Source organism: Dromiciops gliroides, chromosome 4 (genome assembly GCF_019393635.1).
Source record: "Dromiciops gliroides isolate mDroGli1 chromosome 4, mDroGli1.pri, whole genome shotgun sequence".
Classification (NCBI taxonomy): domain Eukaryota; kingdom Metazoa; phylum Chordata; class Mammalia; order Microbiotheria; family Microbiotheriidae; genus Dromiciops; species Dromiciops gliroides.
In genome coordinates this window covers 430315579-430329435 of record NC_057864.1, presented here as the reverse complement: position 1 = coordinate 430329435, position 13857 = coordinate 430315579, and positions in this window count along the sequence as shown.

Sequence of the window (13857 nt, the reverse complement as noted above, 5' to 3'; positions counted from 1 at the left end):
ACAGAGATACTAGTTACTGAAAGTCATTTCTTCTCTTCATAGAGTCAGGTGCAACCATCTGCTGGGCTACAAGGGTCAGTTTCCTTGAGGAATCCTGAAGCAGCCTTTCTTTGTTGTTTCTACTCTGCCCTAAGATATGTACACAGATGCTGCTATCAGCCACTTCTACTCTGGGGACACTGTTACTAACTTTTATGGATCATGCTACCAATGCCTATGGGAACCCCAGATCTTCCCAACTTTCAAAGTTTACAATATAATATGTTGGTGTCCCTGTGTGTATTCAAGAAAAGACACTGTGGGAAAGAGGAACAAATTTGGAAGAAAAAGAGCTGATGTCAAAAAGGTGAGAGTAGGTGGCAGGGTTCCAAAGTACCAAAGAAAGCTATAATATTGGAAATGAAATTATATTATACATATATATATGTATATATAATGAAATTAAATTAGAGGCAAATGTAAAACCTTGTACTTGAGTTTTTTTTTTTTAAATGCAGGAAGGGAGAAGCATGGGTAAATAGCAAGTTAATCTGAAAAAAAATAAATATTTTAGTAGACTACAAACACAGTATGTTCCAATATTATTATATAGAAGCCTTGAACTCTGGTGATTTGTGTACTTAATATAATCATAGATCTAGAGAGGGAATGAATCTAAGAATTCATTGAACGGAGCCATCTAATTTTATAGATGAGGAAACTAAGGCCCATAGAAAAGAAGGGATTACTCCAAGGCCCCATTGTTAGTAAACAGCAAAGTCAGAATTTAAACCCCAGATGCTCCTAAAATATGTCTTCCTTTCCCTGGTACACAATGCTACGTTGAGCAATATAGCTTCTACCAGTATTTCCTTATATACCCCACCCTGGTCAAGCAGAATCTTTTGTGTTGTGTGCTTTATTCTAGAAGCTACATTGTAGAAAAGACACTGATAATCTTGAAAATGTCCAGAAGCATACAACAATGATGATGAAGTATCTTAAATCCATGCTATAGGAAGTATGGTTGAAGGAAATGAAGATGGTTAGTCAGGAAAAAGACATGGGTGGAGGGATAGGGCATGAGAACTGGCTTCCTGTATGGCTATGATAGAGAATTAAGATTATTTAGACTTGTGCTATTTGTCCCTACAGAGGAAAACTAGGAAAAATGTGTGGAAGTTTCAGAGACCAGGTGAAGTTTGAAATAAATGGAAATGGCTTGCCTCAAGAAGGAGTGCCTTCAGGGGCAGCTAGGTGGCGCAGTGGATAGAGCACCGGCCCTGGAGTCAGGAGTACCTGAGTTCAAATCCGGACTCAGACACTTAACACTTACTAGCTGTGTGATCCTGGGCAAGTCACTTAACCCCAATTGCCTCACTAAAAAAAAAAAAAGTAGTGCCTTCCTCCTGTTTTCCCCCCTTCACCCTTCTATGACTTTAAACAAAGGCTAAATAAGTGGTTTTTCAATATTAGACAATTAACAAGCACTTATTTAGTACCTATATGACAGGCACCATGCTAGTTTCTGAGGATACTAAAATTAAAATAAGGAAGCCAGGGGGTGTAGTTGATAGAGCAACAGGCCTGGAGTCAGGAGGATCTGAGTTCAAACTTAGCCTCAAACACTTACTACTTATATGACTCTGTTCAAGTCACTTTACCTTTGAGGAGCTTGACTATTTGTTATTGGTGAACCCCACCAGTTCTAAGTACTGAGACTGTAACATAGGTTATATCTAGTCCTTGATCAGTGATGAGGGTCTCAGGTTGAGATTAGATTTCTTTATCTGTAAAATGGAGATAATAATTGCACCTTTTAGGGTTGTTGTGAGATCCACAGTCCTGGCACATAATAAATGTTATATAAATGTTAGCTAATATTAAAATCTCTGGACATAAGATGTCATGTTTTGGGGAGCAATATATGCTCACAGATAAGTAAAAAATAGAATATGAATGAAATATGTTCAGAGATTTGAATGTGTAGTTAACAAGTGGTCAAATCAGAAAAGAGTTAGTTTTGAAGATGATTGGTTTTAATTTAGATATCTGTGGCAGGTTCAAGTGTCCAAGATGAGGTTCAAGTTGGATAGTCCCATTGTCCTTTGACCTTTAAACTCTGCCTACTAACCTCTTAAAAACATGGTGACCTTTTTTGACAGGTTTTTAAAATTAGTATTATTATTCTAGCAGTGATCAAGTTGCTATGTAGCTGAGGTGGCAGGCTGATATACTCAGTATCTTCACTGACAATCTTTTCTTGTTTGAATGCTTTCTGTGGTATTTCATACATAATGTTCTTTTCCATGTTGCATTCACATATGTAATGATCAAGTCTGAATGAACCTGATTTTAGAGGATAAAAGATCTATTCCTTAATTTTGGGACAAAAATGTGTAAAAATAATTTTTTGTTGGCATGCTAAGAAATTCCATCTAACATGCATTTATTAAATACTGACTTTTATTCCAGACAGTGATAGGTGCTGGTGATATAAAACTGAATTGAGCAAGACTTTCTCCCTGCCCTCAAGAAGTTTACATCCTACCATAGAAAAAACGATGCATTCATCAAAAAGTAAACACAAATGTGTGTAACAGAATCCCAAATCCTGCCTAGAAATTAATGCACAATTTGACATTGTATAAGAGACAGCCTTTATGTCACCCACTAAAAAAGCTTCCTAAGACATGAAGAATGCCCAGAAGACATATAAAACACTTAAATTAACTAGTAGATTTATTGACTTTCCAAGATAAAGGTACTGTCTTACCTATTGTCCCTGACCCACTAGATTGCAGGTTTGTTGAGAAAACCAGTTTGTCTTTTTTCTTTGTGTTCCCCAGAGCTCAGTCCAGTACCTTACACGTAGTAAGATATTATTAAATCTGTATTGATTGATTGAGTTTTGGAGACTGCTGAATCCTACTTATAAATGGGAAGAAACAATTTTTAGAAGATGCCACTTGAACTGAGCATTGAAAATATCATTGCATTCCAAGAGATGGAATAAAAACCTCAGGAATGTGGCATATCTGAAATTAAGGAGGGACCTTTGAGAAACATAGGCCAATAAAATGGGAGTTTTGAATATAACCTATTTTCTAAGTTTGTGATGTTGAGTAAGTAAAATTCTTTCTTATTTGATTCCCAGGTTGTTTGTTTGTTTGTTTTTTTTTTATAATATGACCGAATAGATAATTTGTTATTGATGGGCCCTGCGAGTTCAAATTACAGAGACTCCAGCATAAGCTACATCTAGCCTTTGATCATTGCTGAGGGCCTCAAGTTGATATTATATAGGTGAGTCATCTGGTTTTATATTATGTAAAAGCAACATGGGATACAGGTGGGAAAGGCAGAACTTGTTACCAAGAGAACCAAACAAAGACAGTCTTGTTTGTTCATTTTTTGTTTCTTTTAATATTTTGTTTTGAAATCACTAAAGTCATCTTATAACCTTTTTGAAGATAGGAAATGTTTCCTTTGGCACTTTGCATCCTCAATAGAATAATTTATTGCATGTAGAAAATGTTTAATAAATATTTACTAAATTCAAGAAATTAAAAAGAAATTGTCTGTAATTTCTTATTTGTAAAAGACACTTCCTGAGTCCTGAGTATGTCTAAATCAAAATTCTTCAAATGGTCTCTCATGTTCAGACTAAATACTCAGAATCATTCCCTGATTTTTTTTTTAGTGAGGAAAATTGGGGTTAAGTGACTTGCCCAGGGTCACACAGCTAGTAAGTGTTAAGTGTCTGAGGTCGGATTTGAACTCAGGTACTCCTGACTCCAGGGCCGGTGCTCTATCCACTGCGCCATCTAGCTGCCCCTCTTCCCTGATTTTTAAGATGAAGAAGGAACCATGGACAATTAAGAGCTACCTGAGATACTCTTCCTTCTACAATGTATATTTATTATAGTTTAATAATGGAATCATAAGAGGCAATAATTGCTGACAGACTTCTATAGTATTCCTCAGCAATCTAGAGGCACTAGGAGAGATTATTTTTTTTCCATTAAAATGAACATTTATCTTCAACCATGTCCTAATCAGATAACCATTTAGTTATATACATAATGTCAGAGTAAAGAATAAGCACTAAAGTAATATCTGTAGTTGTTGACCTTTGAAGTCAGAGGCACTCTAAAGATTCACTATAATTGCAGAGGAATTAGCCTTTCTGATGGCTCTGGGATTTGTAATCATTGCTTTTTAACTTTCAATTCCTATTGTTCTGAATTTCACTTCTACAAGAATTTATATTGATATAAGGGCTAGACCTATTTTATTTGATATAAAGACTTCCCCCTTACATACTTGTATTAATAAATTAATGTTTATTAATTTTTATCCCAATTATAAATGATAATATCTCATTTGTTTCACTATATAGCCTCTAGTGTATGAAAATACATCAAGCTAGCTAGCTAGGTATACATACATAAACACATACATATACAGATATGGATAGATATGCATAAACATGACTATGTATATATATATACATATATATATATACATATATATATATACATGTATATCACACACATACAGGCTGATGTGTATAAACATTTGTACTTTTCCTACAGACTCATGCAATGCACATGTCCACACATAATCATGTATGTGTAAATTGTATACCAATAAACATACACATATGTGTGTATATGCACACACATACATAAAAATATATACACAGAGACACACACATGCCTGTATGCAACAATGCATTGCATGAATAAAAATATATGAGTATATGTGGACACCCAGGTGGCTTAGTTTATAGAGTACTGAGCCTAGAGTCAGGAAGATACATCTTCCTGATTTTAAATCTGATCACAGACACTTACTAGCTGAGTGACCCTGGGAGTCACTTAACCCAGTTTGCCTTAGCTTCTCATCTGTAAAATGAGTTAGAGAAGTAAATGGCAAACTACTTTGACAAGAACCCCCTCCCCCCAAATGGAGTCATGGAGAGTGACCAGACTGAAATAACAACTACAACAACAAAAGAGATATTAATTGAATCAAATAAACATGACAAAGAAAGGTCCTGGAATCAATTGCTCTATCCAGAATAACTTGCCACTGGAAACTGACTACCGATATATTTGAGTTTCACTTTAAACATGATCATGCTTCAGCTGATTACATTAGAATTTTTAAAAGTAAAATATGAACTATGTAAATATATGAATTCTCTTTAATTTGATAACCAGGTAGGTATGCCTTTGCTCTTAACTCCAAAAAATAAAAAAAAATAAAATAAAATAGAAGAGGAAACTGGTCAACTATCAAAATTCAAACAGGAAAAATCACCTGAAAATATTGATCTACTTCATGGATTATATATTGCAAAAGCTGCCAGGCTGTATCTTCATAGTTGTTCTTTTTCAGGATAGTATCTGTGATTTATGGGCTGTAAGCTTTGATATTCCAAGGTATTTAATTTTGTATCATAAAAAGTCATAATTTATTTTCTCTTTTTGACTTGCCCTAAAATTTCTACTACCTTCATTAAAGTTGTTTACAAATAATATTAATTTGTTTTTATGCAATATTTTCAGTACCAGATGGTGTTGTATAAGATGTCTATTTTGTAATGCTTATATTTTATTGATATAATAGAAACATTTGTTATCAAAATTAATAATTTAGTATTATTCTTATACATTGAACAATAATAGTTAAGAATATATTTTGGTATATCTGGAAATGTCATTTTCCTCCAAATGAGATATTAGATAATGGCAGAGCCAATAGTGGCAGAAAGATGTTTACTTTAACAATAGGATAACATGGCTTCCTTCTAGAGAATCAATAGGTTTAAAATCCCAATGCTACACATCAGCCCTGGGGCATATTATCAGGCTTCAGGGATATCCTACAAATCTGACAATCTTCATTTCTCCTTCTTTTCTCTTTTTATGACTTACAAAGGCACCTTCTCAAATTAGATGGAAATCATGTTTTCCAACATTTCCCTTTATTCATCAGAGAGAAGACAGAGTGGAGAATGGTGGACCTATATTAAAGAAGAACAAGAATTCGAATTCTGTCTCTGGTGGTATTTACTAGCTGTGTCAAAGCTTTAGTTTCCTCATTTGAAAAATGAGAATGATTATATCTGTAGTTGTATTTGCATCATGTTGCAAGATTTTAAAGAGACAATTATGTAAAGTACTTTGCAAAACTTATGTCACTAAGAAAATGCTAATTATTGTTAGTCCTGTTGTCCTTCATTTTATTGTCAACTCTTCCCTCTGATGTGTGTCCCTCTTCCCTTCATCTCTTTCCTCTTTGTTTTCTTTTATTTCTCACCCTGACTTATTGTTTCTTAGAATGCACACCTCTACTTTTTTTCTCTCACAGTTAAGTTTCATGGAATCAGTTTTAAAGCATAGTATTAGATCATAAGTGAGTTGGTGGGAAGCGTTAAGGGAACTGAGTTATAGGTCATGGAATTGCTATAATTTGAGATCCTGACCGATAGGAATGAACACTGCAGTAATTTTCTTATTCATTTCTGCCCAGCCTTTGCTTAAGAGTGCTTCTTCTGAGTCAGAACTGATGTCCATGTCATTAGCAATTTCAATCACCATTCCAAATCTATCTTCCAAAAGAAAACACCAGAGAAGCTGCATATTTCATCAGAGAACTCAATCCTGCACTGACTAAGAGTGGACTTAGTGCAGCCGAGTCAGCATCAACAATTAACCATAATGCTGTGCTAAATCCACATAACTAAGCATCTAATTTAAATTTAATGGAATAGTTCCTCTATGTTAAGCCCAATCATGAGCATTAATGTGCACAAATAAAGCATTTTCTCAAATAAAAAGGACTGGATCAGGAGAATGGTTTATGGAATAAAGTTAAATTGGGTATTTAAAAGGCTAGCTGCTTATTAAACAACACCATAACTAGAGGGTAGTTTCTCTTCTATTTAGACAGGCAAAGAGGAAATTGTGAGTTTCTGGTCAGAGAAATATATGTGTCCTTATGGGATTAATTGACCATTAAAATGCTTACTGACACAATGCTTTCAGGTGAGGTATACTGGAGCAAAGTTAAAGTGCATCCATGCTATGGTCACTACTCTCAACATTGCCATTCTTTCCATTTCAACTAGTTTAGGAAAATAAAATGGAATCTATTACATGAATCTAGAAGTAGGCATGTTTAAAACAAAAGATAAAACAATTTTTTTAATCTTATGGTAGTAAGAATAAATGAATGCAAACGTCTTACTAGTTTCTAAAATATGTTGCCAGAAATATTTGTCTGAAGAAAGTAAAAATTCCTCAATAACAGTAGTAAAAGCAATATAATAAATATGTATGTTTAACCTTAGATCAAAGTGATTTTTAGTTGCTTTCATTTGAACCTTACCCTTTTTTATCCTATAATTTTATCAATGTAAAAACCAAATTCGTTCTATGAATGCTAAAAGGCAATAGTTTTTACACTAACAGAGTTGCCTGGATTATAAAAAGTTAGAGTGATTGAATGAATCATTAAGTATTTATTAAGTACTAACTTCATGTAAAAAAAGCACTAGTTTCAAAAGAAAGTGAGACAGACGCTGCTCTTTCGATTTTTAATGGGGAAAAACCAACTGGAAGACAGATAGAATGGTCACATGATCCTTACGGTACAATAGCAAAGCACATGGTGATGTTTCTTCTTTAATATCATTCCCACAGCTAAAATCAGGTGAATTGCTGATCTTTAACCATGAGACAGTGCTAAGGACTCTGGTGACAGAACTTTGTTTTCTGGGGCTTCAATAAATAAGGCTAGATCACCTACAGGAACATTTGCCAGGCTGCTTTCTTTCCAGGATGATATCTGTGGGCAATGGGCTGGAAGCATTACTATTGCAAAGGCTTTGAGATTGAGAGTCCTATATTGTCTCTACTAGGATCTAAGGGGAGATGGTAATCAAAAGCGGGGAGGGGTGTTTGTGTGTGTAACTTGTCTGTGTGCCATCTTTTCCTCAGGGTGCCCCACTGCTTTAACTAGGCTGCACCAACTGCTTCCTAGGTTAATGGCTATAAAGGCTGGGTTTGAAGCAAGACCACTGGTCTGGGATAGAGTGGTCAGGATGCATGGGGTCAGAGGGCTCTTCTAGTTACCTACCTATTGATGTAACTTGGTCGGCAGTTGTTGATGGTAATGAAGAAATTTTTGTGGGGCAATGAGGGTTAAGTGACTTGCCCAGGGTCACACAGCTCATAAGTGTCAAGTGTCTGAGGCTGGATTTGAACTCAGGTCCTCCTGAATCCAGGGCAGGTGCTTTATCCACTGTGTCACCTAGCTATCCCCTGCCCCTTTTCTACAATGCTTTCTTTCCTCATTGATGGCTACAGGGGTTGGGCTAGAAGCAGGTCTAGTGGTCTGTGAGACATTGCTATTCTCAAGGCTTTGGGACTCAAGGTTCTATGCTATCTCCATTTGTAATTGAGGGAAGATGGTAGTCAAGATGATGGTGATGGTTTCACCCACCCAGTACATGCTACCTACTATGTCTCCCTCCAAGCTTCAGCTGGTCAGACCCCACAACATGAAAAAATGACTGATAGCTACCAGAAGGCATTAGTTAAAACCTATGGCACTTGTCTTCTAAAATTTTGCACACTTTCCCCTGGACTCTGCATGTATTATGGGAGAGTATGCCCCAAATGTTGAGGGTGATTTGTCCAATGTCACATAAGCAGCAAATGAAAAATCAAAAATTCAAACCCATTTCAAATACAATGTTCCACTCTGCTACTTACCTTAAAGACTAACTTTACCTCTGTATAACTTATAATCCTTCCTCTTATTTCATAATTTATCTCAGGCTCTGCCCTTGCTCTCCCACTTTGCAGTAAGTTGTATGAAGTAGGTGACTGACTACTTCTCCCCTTAGGGTCTGTATTCACATAAATATACACACACTTTTCCTTTATTTTTCTTGCTTTCTTCTGCTAGTGCAAAAATATGATTTACATGATTTCATATGTATTATGGATGTCATATTTCTTGCCTTCTCAAAGGTGAAAGGAGGGAGTGGAGGGAGGGGGAGAATTCAGAACTGAAAATAAAAATAAGATAGACCATAATGTGCAAAGGGGATAATTAATAAATACTGGTTCTAAGTACTCCTATTCTCATGCTGTAGGGTCCTTGCAAAATGCCCCTTCAGCGTAGTAGAGCTTCCTGCTGTGCTTTTAGTCTTCTGATATTAATTTTTGTCAGGTCGTCTATTTTATTTTCAACATGTATTTTGCTTTGTGAGTGAAGATGTTGGTATTTAGGGGAGAGAGTTATTGCTTATGAGAAGTCAGACTTTCCTAAACTTCATAAGTATACAAGTTCATCCTTTGGTCAAGAGAAGGAAATGAAAAATGCTGTCTATTACACCTTCTTTAAATCATTCCCTTTCAGGGACTTGCTTGATGATGAGGAGGAGGAAGATGAGGATGAGGATGAGGATAAAGAATAACCATAATAGGTAACAGTCCTATAGACTTTATTGTGTGCCAGGCATTGTACTGAGTGCTTTATGAATAGTATTTCAATAATTCTCACAATAACCCTAAGAGGTAGGTGGTATTATAATCCTAGATTTGAAATTATGAAACTGAGGCAAGCAAAGGTTAAGTGACTTGTTCAGGGTCATATAACTAGTACCTGAGGCCACACTTGGACTCAGGATCTTCCAGACGCCAGGCCCAGCAGTCTAACCACTGAAATGTCATACCTGAAACAAATTTGCTGTTTTTATCCAACCCTCAATAAGGGTGACCAACTCTTCTATCTTAATATATTAAAATTAATAAACAAATGATCTTTGACTTTAATTGATGTATTTTCTCTATAGCTTCATCTCATTTATTCTATCATATAGATCAAAACATTTGATTCTTTTCAAATTTAATAAATTTGATTTTTCACACTTTTAGCATTTGCATTGTTTGACTGATTAAACGGAGAAGACTGACCTTTGTTCAAGTGGATTGAGGTACGCACCACAGACTTATAATAGGATCCTAGATCTAGAACTGGAAGGAACTCTGAGGTCATGTTGTTCCGTCCCTTCATTTTAAAAACAGAAGTGCAAGGAAGATAAGTGACTTGTTCAAGGTGATAAATCAATAGTAATCATAAGAGGCAGGATATTATGACATTTAAAATCTAATGTGTGGTCACCTTTTTTCTACCCTCAGTATGGGGGGGAGGGGAGAACTAGTTAAGGTTTACTTATAAGCTAGAAATGTCAGCACCAGTTTTGGGCATTAAGCATTTATTAAAGAGTAAAGAGAGAACACATAGAGTACAGAAAGTAGAGAAAGAAAAGCCTATCTTCCTTAGGGTTCAGACTAGCCTCCTTCTCCTTTCCTTTCTGCCCCCAACCCATGGTTTTGGAACCAAAAAAGACCAGAGGCACAACGTAAACCCAAGTCCTTTTCTTCTAGAACTATAGTTATTTTTTTTTTGCTATACCACAAAACATTAATGAAATATTGAACTTAGTTAATTGGACTGAATCAAGTAATCTATATAAAATTAGAAGCCAGTTGAGGGGCAGCTAGGTGGTGCAGTGGTTAGAGCACCAGCCCTGGGGTCAGGAGAACCTGAGTTCAAATCCAGCCTCAGACACTTGGCACTAGCTGTGTGACCCTGGGCAAGTCACTTAACCCCAATTGCCTCACCAGAAAAAAAAAGCCAGTTGAAAAAAAATTATTTATTTATTATTTGCAAGACATTTGGCAAAGCACTGAACAATGAAAGAAGCATGTAATATAGCCTTTGACTCTAAAGAGGTCATCATATAATTAGGGTATAAAGATATGAACACATAGAAGTAAGTAATACTATCACAAAAAAAGATGACAGAATAATACATAATTAATTTGGAAATAAATGTCTTAAACATTCTTCTGTCAGAGTGCTATCTCTATAACTATTCTGAAACATACATGTATTACTTTAATATATGATACTTTCAAGTGAAACTTGTAAGTTCAAATAATTTGTTTCTACATTTCACACCGATTTGGGTACTTTCATCTCTGCAATTGGTCAGTATCACTATTTCATTCTGTATTTCTTTGAAGATCAAATAGTTTGAAGAATAATAAATGTAGGATTGTGATAGCAAGGTTTCATACACACAGAAATTTTTTCTTATTATCTTCAGATACATATCTATATCTGGAGAAAAATCATTGATTACAATTGTATTTTAAGTAAAAATTATAAAACCTTAATACAAATATGAACCTTTTAATTTGCAAAGGGATCTTTACCCACTACTTTTATTTTCCTTCTTTCCCTGTTCCTTAGGGAATGTCTGGTTGATTTTGCCCAGCCACCTCATGTGTGAGTACTGTGGGATGACAGCCATCCTTAAATTATAGGAGAATTTCACTTATTTTTTTTTCAAGACCTGGATAACAGTGAATGGCATGAATATGCCCCATGGAAATAATTTACAGATACTTTGGCTAAAACAAGATCAAATTTATAAGACTTCAGTAGCACTTTAATTATACTGATTAGAGAATGTTAGCACAAAATGTTTGATGTATGCAATCCCATGGAATTGTTCATGAAAATTCTTCTTAACCAATTATCTCAGTTGAGGGGAGGGAAATTGAAATCTCTGCTCACCCCCTCATGTCAGTAACAAGTAATAAGGTGTTAATGTGACAACAAGGTGTTAATGTCCAAAAATCACTTTATGAAATATACATACATTTATCTGGCAGAATTAAAGATAGAAGACTCACTAGATGAACAAAAAAAAAATTGTGCATTGCTTTTCAGGCTTTAAATAATTAAATATGGGAAAATTTGGTAGGGCAAACCAGCAGTTAAAAGGAAAAGATGAATCAAGCCATTGAAGGAGGCTACTATGGTTCATAAGAGATGGGAAAGTGGCTTAGAGAGGGAATGTTTTCCCCTACAAGCCTCCAATGAACCATGTAGATTTGAAGGAGTTCTACTCAATTAGTAGGAGATGTAGCCTCCAGTGTAAAGTAGAGGCATATATTCCATTGAGACATAGATACAGAGAAGCAGTTGATAGAGGGAACAAATGGCTTTAAGCTATGGCATCCCAGGCAGCAGTGAAGAGAGTCAGCTATGGACTCAAGAAAGAACTAGTCTGTCAACTGAGAATCAGACTTCAGCAAAAATCCTACAAAGAAACTAAAGTCATCTTGGCCCTATAGTTCATAAATTGTGAGTTTCTTTAATCACATGCTCTGTATCAGTGTGCCTCATTATCAGTTTGTGCTTAAGTTTAAGCTTTCCCATGGATGCTATGGATATTTGGAGGAAAGTATGTCCTAGATTAATGCTGTCTGTGGAGAGTAGGATAGACAATGTTTTATCACTGCTACTCTTGCTATGTTATTTCAGTACATGTATTTGCTAACAGCTAATTATGTCTAGCAGATGATTGTTAATGGGGAGTACACCATTGGATGCTTGTGAGCCATAGTGTTGGAAGTTATCTCTAGATTCTGAGGTAGTAGATGTCCCATGAAGGCCCAAACCATGAGCACTAAAGCAAGTTGAGGGAGTAGAACAGAAAGTGGACTACATGTGCTTTGAGTGTTAAGGACTTGGACTTAGACTTCTATATTCCCATAGACTTTCACGAAGAATATGTTGATGATGAGAAAATATGTATGAAATTCTCTGCCACCATCTTTCAACCACAGACAACAAAGACTGAAACAACTGACAACTTTGGCAACTAATAATGCTCTTCCCATATGCTTTTTTTTTTAAAGTAATGGTTATCGGGGGCAGCTAGGTGGTGCAGTGGATAAAGCACCAGCCCTGGATTCAGGAGTACCTGAGTTCAAATCCGGCCTCAGACACTTACTAGCTGTGTGACCCTGGGCAAGTCACTTAACCCCCATTGCCCCGCTAAAATAAAAATAAAATAAATAAAATAAAAGTAATGGTTATCAGGCTGAATTATAAACATATGCATTTTTGTTTTGGGGGAAACAGAAATAGATGGAGGAGAGGAGAGAGGAGGGGGGAGATGATGCTGCTTATGGTAATTCAAGAAAATTATACAAATATCAAAATAGCTTGTATATTCCAATCCTTAACTGTAAACTTAAAGGTACATGCTACATAAAACCTTAAGAAAAGAAGCTAGTAATTGGCTAAAATGTATTCCAGGATAAACAAGACTTCCCATCTGTAATACCCCCCAAAAAACAAACAAACAAACAAAAACCTTGAAGAACCAGTCTGCCCACGGGGGAAAAAGAAAAAAGAAAAGAAGGTGGAGTCACTTGAGTGAAATTTCTCATCCCAATAGAAAATAGAAATTAGAATTACAAATTAAAACAACTCTGAGGTACCCACCTCACAAGTATCAGATTAGCTAACATGACAAAATAGGAAAATGATAAATGCTGGAGAAGATGTGGAAAAATTGGAACACTAATTTATTGTTGATGGAGTTGTGAACTGATCCAACAATTCTGGAGAATAATTTGGAACTATGCCCAAAGGGCTATGGGGCTGTGCATACCCTTTGACCCACCAATATATCACTACTATGTATATACCCCAAAGAGATCATACAAAAGGAAAAAAGGACCCATATGTACAAAATATTTATAGCAGCTCTTTTTGTGGTGGGAAAGAATTGGAAATAGAGGGGATTCCCATCAACTGGGGAAAGACTGAATAAGTTGTGGTATATAAATATAATGAAATACTATTGTGCTATAAGAACTAATGAGCTGGCACATTTCAGGGGGAAAAAAAAAACAACAAAAAACTTTGAAAGACATTAACTCATGATGAATAAGGTGAGCAGAACCAGGAAAACATTTACAGTGACAG